The sequence below is a fragment of the Heterocephalus glaber genome, unplaced genomic scaffold (assembly GCF_053883595.1).
Source record: "Heterocephalus glaber isolate CG9 unplaced genomic scaffold, H.glaber_assembly_v1.0 deba00000347, whole genome shotgun sequence".
Classification (NCBI taxonomy): Eukaryota; Metazoa; Chordata; class Mammalia; order Rodentia; family Bathyergidae; genus Heterocephalus; species Heterocephalus glaber.
This window is the reverse complement of record NW_028258143.1, coordinates 38,634,034-38,647,129: the sequence shown is the minus strand read 5'-3', so window position 1 is coordinate 38,647,129 and position 13,096 is coordinate 38,634,034. Positions and strand designations below refer to the sequence as shown.

At 36.8% G+C, this 13,096-nt stretch overlaps 1 protein-coding gene across 14 annotated transcripts in view; it reads right to left on the bottom strand.

The window, feature by feature from the left end:
• Pkp4 (plakophilin 4) overlaps positions 1 to 13,096 on the bottom strand; it is a 238,119-nt gene that overhangs the window by 132,645 nt on the left and 92,378 nt on the right. The gene's annotated exons all lie outside the window — the stretch shown is intronic.

Genomic DNA, 13,096 nt, shown 5'->3' with positions numbered 1-13,096 from the left:
AATGTCACAGCATAGTAATGTGATAAATAAGCCATTACCCTTTATCACTGGTAAATATTAAATTTTTGCTCTAGCTCATAAATATTTCTTTAATCTTCCATCTTGATTATGACAGAACATAAATGTACTTACCATTTTTAGAATCTCATGAGGCGTTTAAAAATACCTTTAGTTAGATTAACAGTGGCAAAATAAACTATAGAAAAAACCAACTTCAGTCTTATGCTTGGACTTTACCTATTAGTTCAGTTGGGACAGTATATTGAGAACAAACAAAAAATAGACCACAGAAGAAAACAGCAATTTCTGTCTGAGGATTGTACAACTCAAAATGTCAGGAACCCTGCATACTATATCACAACCAAAAGTCAGACCACATGAGAATACAGACTGCAGAGACAAAAGCTATCAAAATCTTAATGCAAATCAACTCAAGCCAAATCCAGATGAATGTGAGTTATCATTACAATTCATTTTCATGTCCAAATACATTACATTTAACCAAGAGTTTTCACATTTGGCTATGAACTGTGTTGAAGAAAGAGTAAAACATTTTAGCAATATTTAGATCAAAGGACAGGGAAGCATTTATGTGAAGTTATTTTTGTACAACCAAATTTCAGTTATTTATGCTAATGGAGATGCCTGGTGGTGTGAATCTAATCCAAATTATTTATATTTGGATTTGTTATGCATGGTATGTTTCTGTAGGAGATCCGTCCTTCTAATTATATTTACTTGTTTTCTTTTTGGTACCGGGGATCCGGTCCTTGCAACGTTTGCTTTGTTTTGAAAAAGTCAGTTTACATTTCTTTAATATACATCTGCTATGTATGAAAAGTGAGGTTTCTGAGCCTGCTGAGCAGGAGGACAGCTGGCTCACAGTTCCAAATGCACCACTGACAGGCTCCAGAGAAGAAAAAAACGGAACAAACTCAAAGCTTAATTACTTCATATGTACTTAAATTTTACATAAGATTGGTATTGGTCACTTGGTATTAGCATAGGTCATTTTTGCTGATATTAAATTTAGTCTTCTTAGTAGCCTAGGAAGTTTCTTATACTACCTACAGCACAATAGGAAAGCATCACTTCACTAAATAAGATATGTGCTTATGTCTAATTAAATGTCTTAAAAGAGATGATATCCTTAGAATTGATGCATACAATTAGAATACTCAGGTCTATTTATTTCAAATGAGAAAATTGTAAATAATCGTAATATAACAGAGACATGCAATGTTGTATTATGAAGTGTGCATCTATTGTTTTTGCTATCTTCAGTTTATGTTTCTCCTATGAAGGGCATTCTAATTTTTCTCTGGGGAAATTTATCTTCTATATTTGACTGGATGACTTTGGTATATCAAAAGTAGGGCTGGACAAGGTATAGACAAAATGGCAAGATCAAAAGAGAGAAATTTTCAATGAAGATGATTTATTTCTGGGTGAGCATGAAGAAAGTGAACAAGAGGACAGGAATTTGTGATCCATGAATATAATGTTTAGTGAGAGGAAAGACAGCAGATTAGTCAGAACTTGTTTTATTTTTAAAATTTATTTATATTTATTTATTTATTTTATTTTTTGGTTCCGGGACTGAACTCAGGACCTTGCACCTGTGAGGTAGGCGGCAGCACCACTGAACTAAATCCCCGGCCAAGACAGCAGATTAGAAGCAGCTAGCTCTTGCTCAACTTCTCCAAGAGCTGGAATCATCTAGTAACAGACCATACTAGTTAACAGGGTAGCCACCACACTCCGTGTCAGCCCAGCACTGGGAATGCATTGAGTAAATCTCTCCAGAATAAATAAATCTCTGATGTGGAAACTTGCATTTGGTGAAGGATCACAGTGGTGAACCAGGCAGCTGAGAGCAGTTCTAACTGGCTCCAGCTAAATTACCCAGCTGGATACCAGAAGTGAGGGGGGATAAGACCCACCCCTTGTTCCTCCAAGGACTCTAAAGCCAAAGAAGACACAATGAAAGAATGGAATGAAATAGTAGTGAACATTCACCCTTGCCTATGTGACTGACCACCTCAGTGGAGACAATATTCTCACTATTATTAAATATTTACTATTTGGTTCTCATATATATATAAATAAAATAAGACACACACACACACACACTAGATATATACTGAGGTCATAGGTGGGGTTTTTTGGAGGTGGCTGGATCTAGGAAATGTGATGCCAGGATTAGGGATGTGATGCTGAGATTAATGGTACAATGTTAGGATTAAGGGTGCCCCACCCTGGGTGTGAGTGCTACCACCCCTTGGGAAGCCTAGATAGAATGTAAAGGACAGAAAGAGGGCTGCTGCCACAGCTTGCTGCTTGCTGTTTTGCTGACTCCTGCCTGCCCTGCTTTGCCATGGACTGTTTCTCCTCTGCCATGCCACTCTGCCTTGGGGCCAGCCCAATATGAACTGAAACCTCTACAAACTTGTGAAAATAAACCTTTCCTCTTTTATAGTATTCAAATTTTAAACCTTTCTATCTTTTTTTATGTTATTACTTTTACCTTCTACCTTTCTTTTCTGTTTTTCAATGTTATTGGTTTTCTTGTCTTTTTCAAGTTTATTTTCCTTTTCTCAGTTAAATTTAGGTTTATTACTTTTAGATATTTTAGTTTATTCTATATAGTTTATGCCACTGCCATTTTTTTAGCTGTTGGTATTCTAGATGATGTAGTTATTAATCACTTTTCACTTTTAAAAAAGTTTGTGTTTTTAGTTGTGATCATTATCTGTGTTCCTCTTTCTACATGGTGCTGAAGATTAAGCCTGATATTTTGATCTTGTTGTGTAGTGGTTCCACTGCTGAGCTGCACCCCCAGTCCAGCTAAGAGACATTGTACTTTACTCCATCCATAACCAAGTCCCACTCGAACCTCGGTGAGTAACTCAACTGAAAAGAAGAGAGGAGATAAAGGCCCCTAGCTGGTGACCTGGCCTCAAGTAGATACAACTATGTGGGCCTGAAGATCTGCTCCTGAACACACATGCCCTTAATATCTGTAGAGAGAAACAACACAAGTTGTGGACACCACACTTAAGAGGAACTTCAGTATAAATTGCTCCCATATCCTTTCACACTACATATTGTCAATAAGACTGGAAGGATAACCACAGATGAGTGCCCATGTATTCCACTGTCTGCAATACAACTACCTAGGGGTTGAAGAGAGGGCAGAGAAACTGGAAAAAGAAATAATCAAGACATATCATGTGCAGGTACAAATTCTCAACAACGAATGTGATCATAAGGTATACCTAAATGTACCAATAAACTCAGTAAAAATTTTAAAAAACACAATTACTTGAACTACTAGAGGAACTCCTCCCCCTTTGTGGGACCCTCCCGTTTTGATACAGCACCTCTATGCCAAATCTTGTAACCACAGTCAAAGAAGTAACAAGGAAAATATACTATGAAGGTCAGTTAGAATTAAACTGAACACTACACAACAAATATTATCTCAGGACACATCATCAAGAGAAGGCTGTTCCCTAATATGACTTTCACTTAAAAGTAAAAGATGTATGTAGATCCCTAGGGCTGGGGATTTAGCTTAGTGTGCTGTCCCCTGCCTCGCAAGCACAAGGTCCGGAGTTTGATCCCCAGTGCCCCCAAAAATTTAAAGTAAAAGATGTATCAATGCCAACAGAGATGCAATTCTCAACACAACACAGAGATAAGAAATATGAAAACATAACATGATTTCTCCAAAGTCCTTAACTCTTAGTAACTGACTCCAAAGATACTGAAGTAGATGTAATTCTAGGCAAATAATTTAAAGGATGATGCTAAAAATGACCAGCAAATTAAAAGATACAAATAAATAGAGGAATGAATCAAGGAAGATAAAACAAGATATGAAAGAGCAATGAAAAAGAAAGATTCTGAAAAAAAGCCAAACAGAACTCTTGGAAATGAAAAGCTCAGTAAGTTAAATACTCAGTTGAAAACCTCACTATTAGATTAAATGAAGTTGAAGACTATCAGCATGAAGGAGAGGTAGATGAACCAGAACATTCAGATAGTAAATAAAAAGTAAATTGGAACATACATCTCTGAGACAACACCAAACCTATAAACCACATGTTTATAAGAGAATTAAGACATAAGCTAACAGCATAGAAAACCTATTCAGTGAAATAAAAGCAGAAAAGTTGCCAAATCTTGGGAATGATATTGACATCTAGGTATTGCAGGCATTTAGAAGCCCAAATAAACAGAAAGCAAACTCTCCATGACATATTGTAGTGAAATTGCCGAAATTTCAAGTCACTTATAAAGGTAAACCCATCAGAAAAACAAATTTCTCAGCAGAAACTCTAAATATAGGGCATGCAGGGATATATTTCAAGTATAGAAATAAAGTAACTGCTGGCCTAAGTCAAAATATCTATCTAGCAAAATGACCCTTCAAAATCAATGGAGAAATAAAGACTTTACTAGCATGCATAAATTAAAAGAATTCATGACAACCAGAAAGTAGTACTACAGAAGGTATTTGAATCCTACACCCAGATGAGGAAGCAAGATAAACACAATCACGAAAGCACAGGAAAGTATAAATTTCACTAAAAGTGTAGATAAGCAAATGAGAAGTAGGAAACAATCAAACATAATTATTTCAGTAAACCATCAAACCTCAAATAGTTCATGACCACTAAACCAGTATTACAGAAGGTACCCAAATCCTATATCCAGATGAGGAAACAAGATAAACACAACCACAAGTGCACAAGAAAGAATAAGTTTCACTAAGAGTGGATAATCAAATAAGAAGTAGGAAAAAAAATCAAACATGATTATTTCAGTAAACCATCAAATCTGTAAGATGAATAAGGGAAAAAAAGACAAGAACATAGATCATTCAAAACAACCAAATGAAAAGTAACAAATGACAGGAACTAGTATACATATTTCAATAATAATCTAAATAAAAATGGTCTGAATTCTGTAATTAAAATATGTAAGACTAGCTGATCAAATTAAAAGACAAATGTGCTAAAAAGTTATATGTCAACAAATTGGAAAATGTAGAAGAAACTGATAATTTTTTAGACAAATATCTATGAAAACTGAATCAAGATGATATAACAAAAACCTAAACAGATTAACAATAAGCAATGAGAATGAACCAGAAAAATAAAATCTCCCAACAAAGAAAAGCCCAGGATAGAATTAATTGCCAAATTTTCCCAAACTTTTAAAGAACCCATCCCAGTGATCCTCAAAGTATTCTATAATTTAGAAAGGGAAAGAACACTTCCAAACTCAATGAAGCAGGTATTAACTTGCTACCAAAGCCTGGTAGACCAAACAATGACAGAAACCCAGGCACAGACTAATATCCTTAATGAATATGGACATAAAAACCCTCAACAAAATGTTTGCAAGTCAAATTCAACACCAAATTAGAAAGAACATACACCGTGATAGAGCTGGTTTTATTCCCAGGATCAAGGCTGGTTCAACATACACAAATCAATAAGCATAATATATTACACAAATGAAACTCAAGGACAAAAACCATACAGTTGTCGCATTATTCACAGATAAAGCTTTTGACAAAAATTCAACATCCTTTCATGACAAAACCCTGAACCAATTACTTATAAAAGGATCATACATCAATATAATAAAGACTATATACAATAAAGCCACAGTCAATATCATACTGAATCAGAGAAAAGCTGGAAGCATTTCCTTTACATTCTTAATCAATATAGTGCTAGAAACTTTAGCTGAAGTCGTCATCCAGCAAGAGAAAGAAATAAAAGGGGTACAAGAAAAAAAGGAGAAAGTCAAATTATCCCTATTTGTAGATTATATGATTCTATACTTAGAAAACCCTAAAGAGTTTACCAAATCTCTTAGAACTCATAAAAAAATTCAACAATTTAAAAGGATCCAAAAAGTTAAAAGGATACAAAATCAACATACAGAAACTGGTAGTTTTCCTATACACTAAAAATAAACTTGCTGAGAGACAAATAAGGAAAACAATCCCATTCACAATAGCTAAAATAAAATACCCAGGAATAAAATTAGTCAAGGAAGTCAAAGAGTTCTACAATGAAAATTATAAAACACTGAAGAAAGAAATAGAAGACACTGCCTTGCAGGAGCAAGGTCCTGAGTCCAATCCCCAGTACAAAAAAAAAAAAAAAAAGACACGAGAAAATAGATCTCCCTTTTTCACAAATTAGGAGAATACCACTAAAATGGCCACACTACCAAAAATAATCTACAGATTCAATGCAATTCCCATCAAAATATCAATGACATTCTTCACAGAACTAGAAAACAAGACCCAATTTTATAAGAAAGCACAAAAACCCCAAATATCCAAGGCAATCTTGAGCAGAAAGAAAACTGCTGGGGGCATCACAATACCTGATGACAAAATAACCTTTAGAGTCAATGCAAGAAAATTAGCATTGTATTGGCATAGAAATAGACATGCAGACCAACGGAATAAAGCAAAAGACCCAGGAATAAACCCATGCATCTACCACCATCTGATTCTCAAAGGAGCCATCTCTCTGTTGGAGAAAAGACAACTTGTTCAACAAATGCTGCTGGGAAAACTGGACATCTACATGTAGAAGACTGAAACTAGATCTGTGTCTCTCCCTCTGTACAAAAAATAATCACAAAATGGATTCAGGTCCTTAATGTAAGACCTGGAACTTTGAAATTACTGTAGGAAAACAGAAAACATTTCAAGATACTGATACAGGCAACAATTTCCTGCACAGGACTCCAATAGCTCAGGAAATAATAGCAAGAACTGACTAAAGAAATTACATCAAATAAAAAGCTTCAGCACAGGAAATGAAACAATCAACAGAGTGAAGCCTACAGAATGGAAGAAAATCTTTGTCAGCCATTCTGATATAAGACTAATATCCAGAATATATGCATAACTCAAAAATTTAAGCACTAAATAAAAACAAGTAATTCAATCAATAAGTGGTCAAATGAGCTCAACTGACTCTTCTCAAAGGTACAAATGTACAATAAATATATAAAAAAGTGCACAGTATCTTTAGCCATCAGGGAAATGCAAGTCAAAATCACATCTTTTCCCAGTAAGAATAGCTATTATTAAGAACACAAAAAATAATAAATGCTGGTGAGGACACGGGGAAAAGAGAACCCTTAAGTACTGTTGGTGAGAACGTAAATTAGTGCAGCCAGTATGGAAAACAGTAAGAAAGTTCCTCAAACCATATGACCTAGCTGTTCTGCTCTTGCGTACATATCCAAAGATTTAAAGTCAGCATACTACAGAGATACCTATCTATCTATGGTTATCATGGCACGATTTTCAGTAGCCATGTTATGGGTCCAGCCTAGGTGATTGTCAATGGATGAAAACAAAGAAAACGTGGGATACAGACACAATGGAGTATTATTCAACCATACAGAAGAACAAAATCATGTCATTTCTAGAAAAATAGGTAGAACTGGAGATTATAATATTAAGGGAAATAAGCCAGTCTCAAAAAGACAAGTACTACATGTTTTCTGTCATTTGTAGAATGTAAGGGGAAAAAATTAAGAGTAGAAGGAGGCTAGGGAAACATTGATAGGATCAAAGTATGTTATATGTGTGTATGAAAATGTTACAATGAAAGACATTAATTTGTACAATTCATATGTGCTAATAAAAACAGAACATAATATTGAAAGGAAAAAGTCAGTCAAGATGAAAGGGCCAAGGTAGTGCTCTATCTACCACAGACTGGATGAACTGTCAAGATGAGTTCTGAAGTCACCCAGACATATTGGCAAGAGATGAGCTGGAGTAGGTGAACGTGAGCTGGGAGGTGAATCTTTGGGGAAAGAGAGTGAGCAACCAGAAGGCTGGCAAATGACATTATGGCAGAAGAGGAGGGGGTGGTACAGCCAGCTATGAAAGTTTCAGTGGAACACATGACTCCATTTAATGAACTCGAGAAACCCAGAAGTTAGAAGAATAAACAGATGTTCCTAAAGTGAGCTGAAAGGGAGACAAGAGCCAGACTGCTATCAAGGCAAGGAATGGGGAAGGAAAGAAACAAGAAGAGGTTGGGAATACAGGAGTAGCTGAGCAGAGAGGGGGTGGGCATTTCAGAGGACCTGGGAGAAGAGTCTGAGGGGGAGCATGGGGAAGATGAGGAGGATGGGAGTCAGAGTGGACAGAGGATAAAAAGAGAAGGATGAGCACTGAGCCAACAATGATAAAAGTAAGGAAAAAAAATTCATTCTTCATATTTTAGCTTCAATGCCATTTGCCTATTTGAGAAAGGCTTTACCTGAACACTCCATTCAAGCAAGCATCCCTTGACATTTTCCTCCAATACCCATTCTTTTCCTTTACAGCATTTCTCAGAGGTAGCTCACATATAATGTACTTTCGTGTGTTTACTTGTTTACTGGCTGCCTTTATCTACAAGATTATAAACGCAATATAGTCAAGAACTATGAGAAGAGAGAGGTAGTCTCATAGTGATACTTATCCTGGCATTAGGACTCAAGTTAATAATTTAATCTCAAGATCTTTTTTAGAAATAAGGTTATGTTTACAAATGGGATAAGGACCTGATATCTTTGGAGGCAGGGTGGAGCATGGGGCATGAGGATTATTCTTCTTACCATAGTCAGTCCTCTAGACTCCAAATATTCACATCTGTCCCATGTGCAAAATAATGTAGCCTATTCCAACACTCTGAAAAGTCTCAATCCATTACTGCATCAACTAGAAGTGCCAAATCTCATCATCAAAACACCTAAATCAGATAGGGAGGATGACTCTGAGTATGATCTATCCCAGGGCAAATTCCTCTCCATTTGGTGATTTGTTAAGCTGAAAAGTAAATTGTCTTCTCCCAAAATACAATGCTGCCATAGACACAGTGTAACAGTTGTGACAGTTTCATTCTAAAAAACAAACAAAAAAAGAACATCAAAGGAAGTAAGGTATCACCCATACCAAGTAAGTAATTTCAGAATCCAACAGAGATTTCACTCTGGGCTCACGCTTTTAATCCTCGAAGTCACTTTTTCTAAAAAGTGAGAATATATTTGCACCTGATTAAGTTAAAGGCTGTATTCTGCCTGTAGAATTCTGGAAATTCAACAGCCTTCTAATGTTTCATCTTGTTTCCATCCCTTTCATTTCAAGTTGGCAGTGTTTGTGCTGATATAACATTCTCAACAGCCTCATAGGTATTTGTGCTATTAAATGAGGTGGTTCTCCACAGATCTTTCCTGGATAATGCCATCTCTGTTCCTAGTTTTTGCTGAAGTGAGGGAATCCATTAGTCTTATGTGTCTAATCTGTTCAGCACTAGTCAAATGTCAGGAGTTGGAATTACTTCCCTCTAGAGCATGCTCTCCTACCAACAAAATGCTTAATTTTAATGTCTTTTGCAAAATGGATAGGCTGAGAATTTACCAAATCAAGTTGTGGTACATTTCTGCTTTAATTTTCCCTTCAATTTACTGCATCTTTCTCTCTCTCCCTCTCTCCCTCCATCTAGGGTGAGGTGAGCTACTTTGGTATACCACATGCTCCCTGCCGTGATGTTCAATTTAGCCATGAGTTCAGAAGCAATGGAGCCAAGAGATCAGGGCTAAAACCTCTGAAATCATGAGCCAAATTAAAGCTTTCCACCTTTAAACTGTTTTTCACAGGTATTCTGTCACAGTGCTGGAAAGCGTAACACCAAGATACAAACTGGGCTATTTTCATTTCTGAGGCCACAGGAGAATGTATTTTTTTGGTCCATGACAAGTTCTTCTGACTGGTGTTTCCCAGTTTCCAGCCACTTTACTCCAGTCTTTGTCTCTATCTTACCTTGCCTTTTCTTCTGTACGTGTTTACACATTTCTTTCTCATACACAGGTATTTGTAATGGCATTTAGAACTCACCTGGAGAGTGCAGGACAATCTCAAGGTCTTTGCCTTAATTACATTTATAAAGATACCTCTGTAATATTTACAGGCTCCACACATTAGGATCATATATCTTTGGGGAAGAGAGCATTACTATGCCTATCAAAATCACAGTTCAGAGAACCGCACATTAATTTACTACAAGGCTATCATTTACTACTAGGTCATCATATCTATAAGCAAATGTTGATATGGCTTTATCAAAGTGACCATTTGTTACTATTACAATAAAATACAATAAAATTCTTTCCTAAAGCTATTATGTTAATGTTAAATGTTTATATTGATTTTTTCATTTACAAATCAGTACAATTAACTGTGCAAATATAATTTTAAAAAGAGGTTGATAGCACACTATGTAGACTAAGCATTGGTAAATTAGCAAATATAAATAGTTGCAAAGATTTAAAAATTGCTCCTGCAGAAAATAAAGAGACTATAGGATCAGATATGGCTTTATTTACCAAACTACCCTTTGAGAAAATGTTCCTTTCCCTTAAGAACAAGAATAAATAAGTAGCTGATACCTCTCTTTTAGAACTTGGTTATGCTTAGTTAATTTTTTTTACTCCTTGGTTAAAGAGGGGGAAGGTGATCAAATTCCAGAAGGCAGAATACTGGCTGAGATGGTTTTAGCATAGCAGGTAGGGAGCTAAGTTCTTGCCAATATGATCATTTGCTCAGGGAAAGGCCTCCTCATAGCCAAAAACTTGCCTCCCCTCATTCACACTGTTCACTATTGGGAAGAAGGGAAGATTCCAAGAGGCACTGATAAGGCAAAATAAATTAATACCTTTTCTCTAACAATCCCAAAGCAGTTTGCAGTTCTCAATGCCCAAATGAAACTATGTCCTTGTTAACAGGGTTTTTTTGGTACTGGGGATTGAACTCAGGTCCTTCCGCTTGCAAGGCAGGTGGTGGAACCACTGAGCTAGATCCCTGGCTTTTAAATCTTTTTTTTTTTTGGTACTGGGGTTCGAACTCGGGTCCTTGCGCTTGCGCAGCAGGCGGTGAAACCACTGAGCTAAATCCCCGGCCCAAAACTCTGTTAGGGGGGTGGTACCAGGGATTGAACTCGGGACCTTGTGCTTTCAAGGCAGGCGTTGGAACCACTGAACTACATCCCCAGCCCCCTTGTTAACAGTTTCAACTCCTTTTGTAAAGTTGACCCAGAGACCACAGGTCTAACTGGAACCTTAGGAAGGAAATTATACTTTTCCATTTAAATCTAAAAAGCAAACCAGTTATATCAGAGAATGATCATTAATACTTAAGAGTGAAAAGAGTAATTAAAGACAACTAAGTAACTATTGTAAAAATCTTACTCTAAAAACAGTTCATGCACAAACTTTCAAATCCACAGTTACGGAACTTTAATATGAGCAGTTGTGAATGGTTTCTTGTTGAAGTTGAACTGTACAAATTTTGTACAGAACACCAGATAGGCTGTGTCAGTTAATCAACAACTAATAGCTAAAGAGCCACAGGAAGACTGCAGAAAAATGAATGGAGTGGGGTAGGAGTTAAAGTTCTTCTCTTTTCAAGGACATATCTATGTCTAGTTATAGGAGGACCACTCCACCACATCCCACCCTGTACCTGGGATTGAACTCACAACCTTGTGCTTGCTAGGCAGGCGTGGTGCCACTAAGCTAAATCCCCAGCCCTAGAAGGGTTAAAAGTGACAATACAACAATATGTCCCCTAGGTTATACATATCTTGCGGTGCAAATAAACCTGTAAAACCAAATGCATGAACTCAGAAGAAGGCAAAAATGAGGGAAAAGTTTTGAAAGAGAGACAGAGAGAGACACACAGAGACACAAATGATACCTAATTATCATAGGCTAGCAGTCCTCAGAGTGTTGAAATAGCAAACAGTGAGAGGAAGGGCCTAAATCTTCAAGTTTATACAGCGGCATATTCAGCCAAAGCAATCATCCTTTCCTAAGACTTAGGGGCAGGGCATGTGAGAATTTTCCTCAAAACCCTAAAAAATATTGCAAATAAAATTAGAATTAAAAAGTAGATTATATTGACTCCAACTTCACTCATTCATTCATTCATTTATTTATTTTTGCTACCCGAGATCAAACTCGGGACCTTGTGCTTGCGAGACAGGTGCCGGAACCACTGAGGTAAATCCCCAGCCCTCCCAACTTCTTATAAACATGAAATAAAACATCATCTACCCTATAAAGGTACCTTTGTGGCAATACTGGGAATGTAACATTTATGGAGTTATGTGATAGAAAGCAATTTCTTCATTTAACATAGAAAAGGCAAATAAAAACATTAAAATTTTCCACAGGGTTAAAATATTACTTACATACCAACTGCTTCTTCATAAGTAAATATGAACATAACTGTTCCAACCTTAAAATACTCCTCAAGCGTAAGATGTTATTTCTATAATCGTGTTCCTCAAATAGATGAGTCAGGCTTGATTTTATTAAAACTACCGACACAGGCTCCTTAGGTTATTTCAATAAAATTATTTCCTATATGAAGTGCTCCACAGACAGTTAATCATCTGAATCCCTATTTGCCACTCAAAAGACTTTATCTGTAATTCCAGCCATAGTGGATTACGCTGAACACATTCCTCTCTGATAGAAAAATAAATATTAGGTTGGACAATTCTAAAACAGAATTTTACATCCTACAGCTTCACCAAGTCTTTGCAGACTTGAACTTGGCCCCTGAGGTTTGTTGGCTGAACTCCAAGGAGCTGCCTCTCTCATCTCCCAGACTACAGCACTGTTCCATCTTCACTTGGGTATTGCTTTCCAGTATTTTTTGGGCACCTCACAATCAAGCTACAGGCTGGTACCTGTAGTTGGCTGGGGTTTTGTCAGAGTGTCCTCCAACAGAAACCCAAATTATAAATTCAGAGCAAAAGAGCAGATGGATAAAAAGGAAGTAGGGAGCTAAATCTTTCTCACAGCAGGCGGCAAAACCACTGAGCTAAATCCCTGGCCCGATAAATCTTTCTCAAATGGGAAGGGGATCAAGAGATGGAGGGAGGCGGGGAGAGGGAAGAGGATGAAAAAGGGAATGAAGATGTGTTATGTACATGTGCCATCTCCACACAAGAAATGTAAACACACTGCAAGCATGTACTAAAGCATG